This window comes from Lichenostomus cassidix, chromosome 19 (assembly GCF_008360975.1).
Source record: "Lichenostomus cassidix isolate B80296 chromosome 19, HeHo_3.0, whole genome shotgun sequence".
Taxonomy (NCBI): Eukaryota; Metazoa; Chordata; class Aves; order Passeriformes; family Meliphagidae; genus Lichenostomus; species Lichenostomus cassidix.
The window spans coordinates 5,726,891-5,739,818 of NC_139499.1; the positions used below are offsets into that span (position 1 = coordinate 5,726,891).

The window sequence follows — 12,928 nt, forward strand, 5'->3', positions numbered from 1 at the left end:
AGAGGCAGTCCTGGATGAAGCAGAATTTACTGAGCTTTTTGCTCTGATTAAGGATTTCAGGATCAAGTATTTAATGTTGAAAGCCTTGGTGATTATCATAAATCATTTGTGTGTGAATATCCTCACAAAGTCAGCCGCTGGTTTATATTGTGGCCACAGACCATTCTTTTATAATTATTATGATGTACTGGAAATAGAAATAAAATTCTAAGTACATCCTGGCAATTTTGTGATTTACAGACAAGATCAAATCACAGTATCTGACTTTTTTCCGCCCCCCTCAGCTCTGTCATGGTTTTATTTTGTGTTTTTATGCAAAGAATTTATGCTTTCTGAGCTTTAGTTTTGCAGTGTATGAAAGGGACTGATAAATTCCAGTGTCTGGGGGATTTGTCTTTTTTGTTTCCATGGTATTTAAGCTTCTCTGATGTTTGGAGAGGAAAGAAAATTATTGGAAAAATGTATTTGTTGCCTCTTAAAGATAATTTATCTTACATTAAATGCCTTCCAAGGCTGGAGACTAAAGGTATGTTTAGACTGGGTTTGTTTAGTACTGAAGAGGGAAAGTGCTTGGTGGGTTTGTGATCCATCAGTATATATTTTTCTCTCCAAATGGGAAAGAAAACAAGAGAGATAAGTGGATCATAGCATGGAAAACCGTGCAATTAATTTTAAAATTAGCATTTTTATTCAGTGACTGATGTTGTTTGACATCCTGCAGCCTTGGGCTGCAAGTGTTTACATTTTCATCTGTCCTTTCCCAAAATGAAGTTATTGAAATTTGCTCTGAACATATCAAAAGCAGCTGGAACCAGGCTGTAAATATCTTCAGCCAACAGGAATAACTCATCAGATCCCTGCAGTTGGATATTCCATCCTGGGAATTGATTTGTTGCTGTGGTGGATCTTTGCCAGCCTCTGAGCTGTTGTGTGGGTATTGTACAGGATACAGAACTCCCTCACTGAACCTTCTTATCAGGATCAATTCCAGATGTTAACAGCTGTGCAAATGCATGGATGGCTTGTGCAGTGAACAAGAATTCCCCTAAAAATGCAGTGCTGAACAACAATGAAAAGGTTCTGGGCTTGTGGCATGTGCATGACCTCAAGAAATGATTTTTAAACCTCCTGCTTGTAAATTCAGGTGAGGGTTTGCTTTTCTGAGCTGTGCTGTTTGGGCTTTTCTGTGTCAGAACCCCCAGATCAGCAATGATTTATGGGGAGCAAATGTCTTCTTGCTGATGTGTCACCATTTCCCAGTGTGCTGAATATCACACAGAAGATCTGCCACTCTCCCAAGGCTGCTTTTCCCCCTTAATTAACCATTAATTAACAGGAGATGGACCCTCCTAATCCTTTTGGAACACAGAAGGTGGCACCGAGTTGGCTCCGTGGGTGCCAGAAAGGTAAAAGTGTGTTCTGAGAAGAAACTGAGCACTCAGCACTTCCTGAATATTTCAGAAGCATATGTTGCTTTTCATTTTCTCATTTCTTATATCTTCCTCACTTTTTTCCCCTCTCTTGTGTGGGTTTGGCTCTGCTCAGGGCTGCTCTGCCTGGGAGGAAGGGGAACGAGCTGCCAGAATTCCTCATCTGATCCTTGAAAACACCTGGGGTTTCTCTTCCCATAAATTCAAGCTTTCTCGAGGATTCTTTGGCACTCACTGCTGGAGAAGTTTTATATCAGAAGAAGCTTTGTTTAATGGGAGGAGAAGGAGCTGCTGCTCCTACCTGGCTGGGCGAGGGGAAATGGATCTGCTGGGAACAGATGTGCACAGGGAATTTTGTGGGAGATCCAGGAAATCCCTGCTGCTGAGCTGAGCAGCTTTGCTGGGGCTCAGGAGGTGGACAGCAGGTAGGTGGGATTTGGGAGAAATGTGCACAACAAGCACCTTGGTGTTCTGCAGGCATCATCCCAGTTTTCAGCTGGATGCACTGGTGTCCCTTATCCCATGGGGAAAGTAGGATATTGGCTGAGCCCTGCTGCCCATCCCAGACAGCTCCAGAGCAGCCCCTTCAGTTGCAATCCTCTGCATCATTTGTCACCTTTTTAATGCTCTTCAAATTCTGCTTTTTCCCTTTTGTGTTGTTGCTGGATTTCCTTCCACAAGGCCCTGGCTCGGGGGAGCAGCAGGCAGGGGGAGGGAAGAGGAAGGGCTGAAAACACCCCCACAAAACCTAATGGGATCCAACTCCTTCCTCCCAGCAGGTTTGCTCCAGCAAAGCCCACAAATCCCCCCCAAAATCTGCTGCTTCCCACTGCCCACGCTGGGTGAGAGGGCAGGGGGATGGAAATGGTGTAATTCAAGCCAATTTAAACATTTTCCCTTCTCCTCTCCAGCATCCTGCCCCAGACATGGCCTCAGTGGGAAGCTGCCTGTGTCCCAGCCCTATGGGGCTGCTCCAGGTGGGGCAGGACCCCCTGTCCTGAGTCACCAGCAAAGCTGAGACCCCAGCAGCTGAAGCCACCAGGGAAGGCAGCTCAGATGTGCTGGGTGTTGCTCTGGAAATGGCCCTGAATTCCCCTCACGCTCCCAAAAGCTGGTGGAGGATATCCATGTGGAATATCCCTGAGTGCTGCCAGGGTTGTCACCCTTGGAAATCATCTGGTGGGATCAGATGGGATGTGCAGCTTTCACCCCAAAACCTGCACCTGACCCTCCAAGTGCTGCTGCTTCCTCTTGGTTTTGAGCTTTTCCCAATGTTTTTCTGTGCTTTTCTGGAGCCGAAATCTTCCCCCCAGTGCCAGCTGGGCTGGTTGTAGCAAGCCAGGAGCAGAAGCTCTGAGGAAAACCATAATATTTAGGGGCAGTGGTGAGGCAGGGAGCTGCCAGGAGGGCAGGGAGAGTCTTAGGGAGCCTTTGGATTCTGGGTTTTTTTTGCTGGATTTTTTTTTTTTTTTTTTTTTTTTTTTTTTTTTTTTGCCTCAGCAGAGCAGAGCCCAGGAGTTAATCATTCAAACATGCTTATGTGTAACTAATCTCTGCAGGACAATGAGCTGAGAAATTATTGAATGCAGTTGAAATGGGGCAGAGTGGTTGCTATAAAAAGGGTGTCCCGAGCCAATGGGAGCCACCAGGCTCCTATAAAAGCGGGTGGGGAAGGAAAAGCAGCCGGTGGGATCACCAAAACCCCAATCTGTGTCCTGAGCTGCCTCTGCCTGGGCAGAGATCCTCCTGAGCTGCTGGAAAGCAGGCTCTGAGCCTTCCTCCAAGCACTGGGGATCCCTGTGGGGTCAGTGGGAAGGACAGGATCTGCCTGGAATCGCCCCTGTTGGAGCCTGAAAGGATGGAATCCTGCAGTGCCGTGAGTTGGGGTGGGAGTGCTGCAGGTGGGGGGGAGCAGGATGGATTCCATGGATTCATCCTCTTTTCCAGGAACTGGGTGAATCCATGGAAGTGGAACTCCACGTGGAGCTGCATTTTGGGAGCTGTGAGGGTGTCCAGAGGTTTATTCTGTGGGATATCCCTGGAGTGGGAATAGGGAGGTGGGGAAAGAATGGGAAGGGATTTTTGTGAACTTTGAGATGGATGATTTCAGCTGGGCTGACCCCAGTGGCTCTCACAACTCCTGCACACTCATCCCTTGGCTCCCAGCCTTCCCCAGCAGGTTTGGGCTTTATCCCTGATGCTAAAGCAGGTTTGGGTTTTATCCCTGATGCTGTTGCAGCCTCACAGGACCCACGGTGCCAAACACACCTCTGGGTGCCATCAGTGAGCTCAGCACTGGCCACGGCTGGCAGGAGAAAATTCCTCCTGGAAGGAAAAGTGGCACAGGAGCTCTCTGCCAGCCTGAAAATCCCCCAAAGAGGTGTTAAGTGGAGTTATTTCCAGCTCCAGGGCACAGTAATTCCCGCAGTGATGCCACTGCCAGTCCTTAGGAAAGCAGGAAATCCCAGCATCTCCAGGCATCACATTCATCCTGCTGCTCTTTTTTTCTCCAGGCTTTTAGTTTACTAGTAATTTATCTGTCTCTTCTGGTGACTTCTCTGCCTTTTGTCCCATTTGAAACCACACACAGCTGAGTGACCCCATGAAATCAGCCTCCAGCCCCCTTTTTCCTGCCTGCGGATCAGCAAATGGGTGTGAGGAGTTTGGGATGGGATCATCCCTGCCCGGGCCAGCTGCTCTCCCATCCAGAAAACGAACAGCACGGCCTGTTTCCTGTTAAATCCTGCTGCTTGCATCGGTTTACATTGTTTGTCTCATGTTTTACAGCTTCCAAGCTGATGTTGCAGTAAAGCTGGCTGGAGTTGAGGCAAGAAATCAGATGCAGGCACTGGCAGGGTTCCCCAAAAGCATTCACGAGGGTTGATCCCACAGTCACATTTTCTGAGTCACTGCAGGAGCTGGGTCCTGGCTGGTGCTCCAGGGCTGTGCTGCTAAAAAGTGTTTTCTTGGGCAATTTTTGGGGTTTTAATTGCAGGGCAGGTGGTGGAGGAGCTGTGCCTGCTCCTGCTGCAGCCAGAGCAGTGCTTTGGTGTCTCCTGAGTTTTTTTGTGACCCCTGAGCTTTGTTTTCAGTTTATCTTCCTTCCTGTCCTGTTGAGAGGGGACTGAGGGAGGCTGGCTGGGGCAGAAATTTGGATTTATATGGATGTGTATGGGTGTTTAGAGAAAATGATAGAGAATTGTGGAATAGATGGAGTTACAAGGGATCCCTAAGGATCACCAAGTCCAGTTCCCTGCTCCTCACCTCTGCCTGAAGTGAATAGGAGAATCCAGAACTCTGCTGGGCTCCCTTCCCTGGGGAACTTCTTCCAGAGCATTTTCTGTGGATATCATGGATATAAAAATGTATTTTAGACAAAGCAGGACTTTATCTTTTAGGCCCAGGGCTCTGCAGATAAACAGGGCTGATTTGGGGTGGCAGTTCCAGATCCCCCACAGTTTGCTGCTGTTGTCCTTGCTGGATGCATCCACAAGAAACAAACCCAAAACACTAAATCCAGCTGCTTTCCATCCATCCCAGGTTAGCCAGAGGCTGCCTGAAGGGCAAGGCAGGGATTTCTGCCCTAAAGAACTGAAAGTTTTTGGAATCCAAAGCCCTGAGCTAAGGGCAAAAGCTTCCTGCTGGCTGCAGGAGTGAAGAAAAGTTTCTTTACAAGCATCAACTGCTGCTGGCTGGGGAGTTCTGCCCTTTCTGGGCCAATTCTGCTTTTCTTCCTAGCAAAACAAGAAACAGAATATTCCTGTAGGGACTGAGTACAGGAGAATGGGCAGAAATTCATCCTAGGGAATACACCAAATCCAGCAGGTTCCCATGGCAACAGGCCAAGTGTAAATATCTGTTTGTGTGGGGATATTTGGGAGTGATGGAGAAGGTGTTAGAACCAGGATGGGCTGAGCAATTCCCGATTTTGCCATTTCTGGGCCTTTTCCCTCCTCTGGGAAATTGCTGTATTGATGGCTGCTTTCTTTTCTTGATTTAAAGTGTTCATTCAGGAGGATAAGTTCAGGATTTGCCTCTGCTGGGGCAGTTTGGGGTTTCTTAGGGAAAAAGGGATTTTTTTCTTCTCATAAAGGGGCAGAGCTTCAAGTGATTATTTCTTTGATGCATTTTATTCTTCTCTGTGCTGCTTTTTTAATTTGACATCTGTTCTTTAGCTGAGGGGGACATTATCCAGTGGTTGGGGATAGGGAGGAAGGAGGTCTGGATTTTGTATTTTGTCTGCAATGAATTGATATGAATTATTTAGGATTTTTTTTTTTTAGAGTGAAGGTTTCAAATTGGGATTCTCCCCTTGGATCTCACCGTTCCCAAGCTGAGTTTTCAGGGAGGGCTGATCCCTCCCTGGAGCATTAAATGCTGGGGTTCCAAAAGGCCACTGGAAAAATAAATGATCAGTGGGCTCCAAACAAAATGAAGGAGCTCTGGAAAAGGCACCACTTTGCAGCTTCTCCCAGAGTTTGGCCCAGGGGTTTCACTCATTTCCCTCCAGACCTGAAGATGCCAACTTGGGAATTACAAAAATCCATCCAAACCAGGGTTTTTCAAGCCACATCCTGGGCTGAGCTGTTCATGCACTTCAAACAGGGAAAACCCTACCAAATGAGTCTGTTCCCAAAAGCAATGGGATTTTATTTGTTATTTTTATTTGTTATTTTTTAGGGAATCACATCACCCTCCTCCTCTGAGGGCTCCAATGGCTGAACTGATACGTGGTGACCATTCCATGACAATTCTCTCCCCTGTGGGGGGAGAATTCAGCTTTATTTATTTCAGTTTCTTGCAGCTGGCAAATGCAGCTCAGCCCTGCAGGAGACAGGGATTGATGAAAACACATCTGGAATGAGGAATCACGGTGGGGATGGGACTGAGATTCTGCCTCATCCCACCTTTCATGGTGTGGATTTTAACTCCCCTTGGAAGAACCTCAAAGAAAAAAAGGTTGCACCATCCCATCACCAGCATTAATGGTGTTCCTTCTGAGTTCTGATCCTGTGCAGGCAGAACTCTGTGTCTTTGGGTTTTATTCTTTTTTGGGATTTGTGAGTTCCTTCCACTTCTTCGTGTCACTTCCCAGAGATCATTCCTTGTGTCACTGTCATTATAAATGAGCTGATGGATATTTACCTCGTTAAGAGGCCAGTGTGCTAAAAGCTTTACAAACTCATGCCTTGAGTTTGGGAATTCTCTGCCAACCACTGGGAATTTTCAGCCTTTTCAACCTCATGGGACAAGGAGTAAGGAATATCTTAACCCTCTTCTCTTAAGGCTCAGCTGAGAGCATCACACATCACTCAAAGCCTTCAGCAGCCGTGTGAGCTTTATAAAAACTCCAGCTCAGCTCTGTGATACTGCTCGGGGGTTTTTTAGGGTTTTTTTTCAGAGAATCCTAAAGAAGGGGAAGGAATTAGGCAACGGGATGTTCTGGGATGAGCTGAGCTCCCCTCCTGCACACGTCCTCGTGCCACATCAGCAGCTGTCTGCGAGCCAAGGACACGGGGAGATGCCTATGGCTGGAAAAACAGCTCCTGCTGTATTTGTTGGACTGGAAAAACCCAGGGAGCTGCACCTCCAGGGGCTCCTGCAGCTGCGGGGAAAGTTCTGTGGAATAAATCCGTGCAATGCCTGAAACACCTCGCCTGTGCTGAGGGCTGCACGGAGAGGTTCTTCCTGCCCCCATAATGATTTCTCCAGACACGTGGCAAGGTCAGCTCTCAGCTGTCCCATCTAGAAACGAGGCAGGGATGGGGGAATATGGAGCTATTTATCCCAAAATGCTGCTTTGTAGGGTTAGAGCAGAAATCTCTTTGATTTGATAGCCTTGATCTTCTCTGAGCTACAAACGGGTGAAGGTCAGGTCATAGCTCCCTGGAAATGAAGTTCATGTTCTCCTGGCTTGGATAACCTCAGTTTAAATCCTCCTGGAGTGGTGCTTGCAGCAGAGAAACCCTGCTTGGAGATGGAGCAGGATGAGTCCAAACCCTGCATGAGCCAGGGAGCAGTGCCAGGGAGTCCAGGGAAAAGGTGGAGCTGCTGCCAGCTTTGCACCAAGGTGGTGCTGTGCCTGCAGCTCAGGGTGATCCCTGGGCTGGAACTGAGGCTTTCTGCTGGCAAAAACTGGGAATGGCTCCATGGCATTCCCATGGCTGGGTTTGGGTGGCTTTGGAAAAACCCTGCCCTGCCAAGGGCAGCCTGTGCACAGGCACTGCCAGAAAAATAGCAGCAGCAGGGAAAAGCAATAAGAACAAGTGTTCCTCTGGGAAATGCCCAGCCAGACACCACCATCCTTCCAAGTGAACCGGTGGCCTGGCTGGCTTTGTGGCTGACAGGTTTGCTCTGCTCCTAAAACCATCTGCAGGCGACATGTGGGTGCAGAAACATCAGGTTCTCCTGCAGGGAGGGGAGGCAGCAGGATGTCATCAGCCTCATGTCTGTTTGCCCTAAACTTAAAAGCTTGTGGGCACAGTCCTTGGGTTTTCTCCTCCTCTGGGAATCATTAGTCTTCCCTGGATGTCCAGGCTGGGTTTTTTGGCTCAGCCAGCACTTGCAGACACTGCTGGGCTCCATCTGCACTGCTGGCTGCCCCTGTTGCTCCTCACCCTGCAGCCAGCAGTGGGTTATTCCCATTGCCTGTCCCTGCTGCAGGGCTCTGGGGTCACCCTCAGCCCGAGGGCAGCTCAGAGGCCTGGTGTGCAGAGGGATTTTGTCCTGGCATCCTCCAAGGCCTCACTGACGTTTTGGAGTCTGTGCTGCTGCAATCATTGGCAGTTTCCTTCGTCAGGAAGGTGCCAAGCCCATCCTTTTCCCCAGGGTTTGTTCCCATCCTTAATGCCCAGATGACAGGATTGACTCAGGCACATCCCTGACAGAGCCAAGGAAGCATTAGGGCTGCAGGGAGAGGGAAGGATTCCCAGCACAGGGGCTTGGGATTTTGGAATTCTACCCCACAGCCAAATGGATTTTCACAGGAGAAGCTGAAATCCAACCCTCTTGCTTTATGTGTGCTTTATCATATCAGTACCATCCAAATCCCTTTATCTCTTCAATTCCTCCTTTCAAGGCTCCATCTAGATCCAGACTTCTACAATGGAAGATTTTTGGAGTCCCTCACCCTTCCCTGCCTTTCCAGACTCCCTTTGGTGACTTCAGGGATGAAAACCACAAGCACCAAACCTCCTCCAGCTGCTTCCCAGCGAAGGAGAGATCAGAGATCCTCCTGGTGTGAGACTGAAATTGGGGTTGTGCAATTGCTGCTGAGGTATTCGAGGAAAAAATCACATTTAACAGTCCTGGCAAGGACTTGCCTAAGCCAGCAAGCACAGCTCTCCCTGCTCTGGGCTGCTGCAACAAGCTGGACAGAGCCAGGGGGAAATTCTGTGCATTCTTAGGATTGGGAGGTGGAATTAAGGTAAAATGCTCCTGGGTGAGAGCCAGGCTGTGTGGAGTAGGGATCTTTGAACTATCACACCGGACTTGAATTCAGGAATACTTTTGGAGTGGAGTTAGTGTGGGGAAAAACGTTGGGTTGGAAGTGCAGGGAGGGAAAAAAAGCCTCATTTTTGCCTGTGGATGTGCCAGACCTCCATCTAGCCGAGGTCAGGGCAGCAGTGCTGGCGACTCTGCTGGCTCCCACGCTGGCCCAGCAGTTCAGCTGATGTGGCAGGAGAGATTCTGCTCCTCACGAGGGCCCTGGCGAGGGGACAAGGCTGGAAAATGTGTCCCTGCTGCTGGAGCTGGGCCAGTCTGAGCTGCCTGAGGCTGGGCCTGGCTCCTGCAGCCTGCCCTGCACGGGACAGGGATGTCCTGCTGCTCTCTGCCGTAGGGAGAAAAGCCTGGCTGGTGCTGTGGTTCACATTTGGGAAAGAAAAAAGTTTAATTGAAGCTCCTAAGCAGCACCAGAACTCAGGGATGCTCTTCATTCCTCCTCCCACCAGCAGTCCCACATGCTCTGTGTGGCACAGCTGGACCTGAGAGCATGGGAATAACCATGAGCCATGGCAGTGATGAGGGAAAACAGGGAAAAACTGGGGGAAACATGGAAAAACAGGGAAAACCAGCCAACCAGGACCCACTTCTGCTCCTCTTGGAGCTCAGCAAACCCCAAGCTGTGACTCTGCAGCACCATCCTGCTCCCCAAGGGTTCCACCTTTCCTCCTGGGCTCATCCTTCATCCCGTGCTGAGCCCCAGCCAGGAGGAATCCTTCCCAACTTCCTGGAACAAACCAGGGCCAGGCCAATGTAAATGTCCCAGCTGAGCAATTAACACTGCCCCTTCTCAGGGCAAACTTACTGGAAACAGGATACACAGTCTGTCTCGTCTTTTATTTGTTGGTTCAGCTCCAGCAGCATTAGGGGAGAAAAGGACATTTATCCCTCATCAATAGCTGTCAGGAAGGAGCAATTTGAAAGGGATTTTTGCATCATCTGGCTGCACCGAGATGTCACTTGGTGCAGTATTTGTGCAATATTTGCTGGTTGTTTGAGCTGAGCATTGATTAAAGAAGGGCCCAGCGTGGGGCACCCTCTGCCTCCAGGATTTCCATCTGCCTCATCCAGCAGCGCTGTGTTTTCCCCTTTTCCCTCGGAGAGCAGCGTTTCCCCCTCCCTGGAGGCACCGTTTGATTGGAAGGCTTTAAAAAGGCACAATGTGTGTGAGTCACGGTTCAGGCCATAAAAAAAAACCAATAAAGCCATCTGAAAAGTGCCGTTTAATGGATTGAGGGCAAACTTACTGGAAACAGGATACACAGATTGTTTCGTCTTTAAACCGTTGGTTCACATCCAGCAGTGTTTGGGGAGCAAAGGACGTTTATCCCTCATCAATAGCTGTCAGGGAGAAGAAATTTGAAAGGGGTTTTGCCACCTGAAGGGAGTTGTGGGTTTCTCTGTACTCCCAGCAGCTCTCTGAGCACATTTAAAAGCCTTACAGGTGCTGGGAACTCTGGAAATTCAGTCTTTCCAGGGCAGAGCTTTTCACAGAGTGAGAATAATTGTCACTGTCACCAACACAGGTATCTGTTTGCATGGCAAATATTGATTTTCTTAGCAAATAAAACACACCTGAGCTGAGCCATGTTCACCCCTCTCAACAGAGGTGTTTCTCCACTCTCACTGTGGCTTTGCCCAGACAGAATTTTGGGATCTTAAAGCCCTTTGACTAGTTTTTTTTTCCCCCACGTGGCAAGCAACGCAGATCTGGGGAATGTCCCGTGGGATTGTTCCCTTTATATGACCCTGCAGCAGCAGTGACATTTCTGCAAGGTGTTTGTCTACATCTGGGCTTCTGTTCGTGAAGAGAGAATATCTTTTCAGTTGGATTTAGCTTCTGCATATCACTGTATTACCAAGTCCAGCTCAGCCTGTTCTGCTGGTGAGGAACCAAACCTGGCTTTCCACATGGAGCATCGGGAATGAAGGGGTCAGGGCGGCCTCAGGCCACGCTTTTTCAGAGGTGAGTTAATCTACAGATGTGAATTTCCTTCTCAAGCTGCACCTCCAGGGGCAGAGAGCTGGTGCAAGTCACCCTCCCTCCTTTCCCGGCCGCTTCCCCCAACTGTGGGTCGGACGGGTTGGGATTTGTGCCAGCAGCTGGCGCAGGCTCCGGCTCGTGCTGCAGCCTGCCGCTGCTCCAGATGTTTTCCCGCTCGCACACGTGGTGGGCACATGGCTGCCGCTTCCCGTCTGCTGCAGAGCAGGTGTGTGACCCCGGGGGACACCTGAGCCCTGAGCCGGGCTGTCAGCACCTCGGGCCTGTTCGGAGCTTTGCTCGATTTATGGGACAGCTGGAGCGCTGCGCTTCAACCGCCTGCCCAGGACAGTGGAGCTGTGTGTTTGGGGTGGTTTGAATACTGAAAGCCAAGCCGGGAGGGGCAGAAATCGGGACGGAATTTTCCTTTCAAAATATTCGAGAATAAGAATAATTTTCGCTCGGCAGCGGGGGCATTCTCGCGGCGTGAGCTGTGCGCGGCTCACATCTGTCTGGCACAGCTGGCCGGCCGCTGGCGCACGTGTGGTCCGCGCGCCAGACGGCGCCGCCCAGATGTGCGCGCGCGCGCGCCCCGCCCGCGGCCAGCTGTGCGCGCCAGATGTGCCGCGGGGGGCGGGGCAACCGCCTCGGCCGCGCCCCTTCGCGCCGTCAATCACCCGCCGCTGCCCAACCGCGGCTCGCGACACATCGGGGCCCGCGACCAATCAGGGCGTGGTTGTGATTTCCATGGCAGCCGCAGCCGCGCGGCTGAGGGCAGGCGGCGGCGCGGCCGCTCCCGGTGCCGCTCCCGGTGCCGCTCCCGCTCCCGGTGCCTCTCCCGTCCCTCGTCCCGCTCCCGTCCCTCGTCCCGCTGCCTGCCCACGGCGATGGTGCCCCAGCGGAGCCGCGGCGGCGGAGGGGCGGCGGTGCCGCTGCTGCGCGGCTCCAGCCCGGCGCGGGGGCAGCAGCAGCAGCAGCAGCAGCGCAGGTGAGGAGGCGCCGCGCCCGCCGCGCACCTGAGGCGGCCCGGGGCGCTGCCCGTGCCCGCCCTGCCCCGCCCGGGCCGCCGGAGCCGCTGCCGTGCTCGGGGCGGGGGGCCGCGGCCTGAGGCGGCGGCAGGAGCGGCTCTGTCCCCGCTGTCGGCCCCGCTGTGCCGGGCCGGGCCGGCCGGGCGGTCCCGCAGCGCAGCCGGAGCGGAGCGGAGCGGCAGGGAGGCTCGGCGCGCTGCTCCCGCGGCCCGTGCCAGCCGGGGGGGGATTGCCAAAGTTTCCCCGCGGCGGGAGAAGTCTCAGCAGGGGCTGCCGGCGCTCCGGTGCCTTTGTTCGGTGTGGGGCGGCTGGGGGACAGCGGGCACTGCGGTTTGTGCTGCGGGCACAGCGTGGCACAGGGACACCGAGTGGCTTGGCTTGACCCTGTACATCATCTCTTTCTACGCGCAGCAACACTTGCCCTAGACCAGGCTGCTCCAAGCCCCGTCCGTTTTATAGTCCTATAGCTTTATAGTTTTATGATTTATAGTTTTATAGCAGTAGAATAAATCTGTCCCTTAGCTGGCAGTGAGTTTGCTGGGTTAAGCCATTTGTTTGTCGCTGTTAATATGCCGTGCAGACTTTGATAGCTCTGTAGGTTTTCACTGTTCTGATCAGTTGGATTCCCTGCAGTGCTCAGTGTGGAACGGGGTGCTGAAATCCCTCTGAGAAGTGCACAGAACAGCAGTTCATCTGCTCTTTAAGTGTCATTTTCCCTCTCTTTTTCCCTTTATTTTTTTTTTATTTTATGCATAACTTTAAAGAGCTTGAAGCCTCTGTGTGTCGCCAGTAAAATTCCTTTTGTTGGATTGTTCTCCAGCAGGAACTGTATAACTTCACAAATAGTGTTTATTCTTGCATAACCAGGAGCACGTTGGTAAATCTTTTTTGACCATTCTGTATGCAAATCCTGATAATTTGCTGTATGTATATTATAGATGTAAGTAGAGCAGAATGGATAGAGTTATTTCCTTTGATTTGAAGCA

General features: G+C 51.0%; 1 protein-coding gene across 6 annotated transcripts in view; it reads left to right on the top strand.

The window, feature by feature from the left end:
* Nucleotides 1-3,124: 3,124 nt before the first annotated feature.
* TPST1 (tyrosylprotein sulfotransferase 1) overlaps nt 3,125-12,928 on the top strand; it is a 31,825-nt gene continuing 22,021 nt past the window's right edge. For 2 of the 6 annotated variants that reach the window (XM_085078180.1, XM_085078182.1), the window contains exon 1: nt 10,528-10,899. The gene's annotated coding sequence lies outside the window, so the exon portion shown is untranslated. Of the gene's footprint in view, nt 3,307-10,527; nt 10,900-11,677; nt 11,903-12,928 lie in introns of those variants that run through there. The other 4 variants (XM_085078184.1, XM_085078185.1, XM_085078183.1 and 1 more) reach the window with 3 other exon arrangements.